Raw genomic sequence first — 1,871 nt, forward strand, 5'->3', positions numbered from 1 at the left:
ATTTTTTTTTTTTTTTGAGTTGGAGTCTCACTCCTCTGTCCAGGCTGGAGTGCAGTGGCACACACACTCACAACCACCCCAGTGTCAACCTACTGGGCTCCAGCGATCCTTCAGTCCCAGCCTTCCGAGTAGCGAGAACTACAGACGAGCTACCATTCCTGGCTGTTTTTGTTGTTGTTGTAGAGATGAGGTCTCGCCAAGTTGCCTGGGCTGGTCTCGAACCTGCAGGCTCAGCAATCCACTCGCCTCAGCCTCACAAAATGCTGGGATGACAGGCTGAGTCATTGAGCCCGGCTAATTTTTTGATTTATTGTAGAGACGGGGTCTCACCAAGTTGCCCGGGCTGGTCTCGAGCCCCTGGGCTCAGACAATCCAAAGTGTTGGGATGACAGACATGAGCCCCCACACTCAGCTGACCCTATCTGCCTTGCTGCCAAATTCCCAGTGTCCACATTAGTGCCTGGGTTTCAGTTGGTGCTAAAAAACTGTTGACGGTAGAGTGACTGACCGCTCACCTGCTGACGGACCTTGAGGCTGGCCTCTTTTGCTTCCAGAATCTCCCTGTGAGAGAGAGGCGAGGCTGTGAGGACCACTGTCCGTCCTCTGCCTCTTTGCAAGTGACCATTACTCCTTCAGATACATTCTTACAACGGGTGGATCAGACTTACGCACAGGTGGTTTCACCACAGACTGCTGGCTGGCCTCTGGGGAGGGTTGTCCCCCTTGACACTCCCACCACCAGGGCACAAGTCCCTGTTTCCCCACATCCTTGCCAACCCAGGCTGTTGTCATTGTTTTCGATCCTGCCAATCTGATAATTGAAAGAATGTTATCTCATCCTTGTTTGTTTGTTTTTTTTGAGTTGTAGTCTCACTCTTGACGCCCAGGCTGGAGTGCAGTGGCACCATCACGGCCACCCCACCGTCAACCTGCTGCGCTCTGAAGATCCTTCCACCTCAGCCTTGCAAGAAGCTGGAGATACAGGCATGCACCACCATGCCTGGCTAATTTTTTGATTTATTGTAGAGATGAGATCACACCAAGTTGCCCAGACTGGCCTCAAATCCCCAGGCTCAGGCAATCCTCTCGCCTCAGCCTCCCAAAAATGCTGGGAATACAGGCTGAGCCAACGCGCCTGGCCTCATCCTTGTCTTAATGAATATTTCTTGGATCCTCTGGAAGGCTGAGCAGTTTTGTGGGTGCGTTGACTTTCTTTTCTTGTAAATGGCCCATCGTGTTCTTTGCCTGTTTTCTTTCCTCTCTGTTAGGAGTAAGACTTTTTTTTTTTTTTTTTTTTGAGTTGGAGTCTCACTCTGTCACCCAGACTGGAGTGTAATGGCCACTCCTGGTCACCGCAGACTTGACCTGCTGGGCTCTGGCAATCCTTCTGCCTCAGCCTTCCGAGTAGCCGGAATTACAGGTGCACGCTACCACACCCAGCTGATTTTTTTATTTATTGTAGAGATGAGGTCTCACCAAGGTGCCCAGGCGGGTCTCGAATCACTCACCTCAACCTCCCAAAGCATGGGATTACAGGCTGAGCCACCGAGCCCGGCTGTAAGACTTTTTTTTATTGATTCATGAAAGCTCTTTACATATTAAAGATATTGACTCTGCAACTTTGCTGGGTAAGGGGAGCAAGAAGTTGAGGTCGTACAAGTTATGACCCCAGGTGCCCATCTAGGAAGGGGGAGCAGGGATTTGCAACCAGCTCAGTCTAAATCCATGATTGGGTTTCTCCATGGCCCCTTCCACCTTCCCAGGCCTCGCCCCCACCACAGCTCAGGAGCCCTGAAGTCTCACAATCCCAAAAAAGGGAGAGGCTTCTCACCAGACACAGCCTCTTTATTCTATCCCCAACAGCAAGCCTT

The sequence above is a fragment of the Carlito syrichta genome, unplaced genomic scaffold (assembly GCF_000164805.1).
Source record: "Carlito syrichta isolate Samal-C Ts95f unplaced genomic scaffold, Tarsius_syrichta-2.0.1 Scaffold308154, whole genome shotgun sequence".
NCBI lineage: Eukaryota > Metazoa > Chordata > Mammalia > Primates > Tarsiidae > Carlito > Carlito syrichta.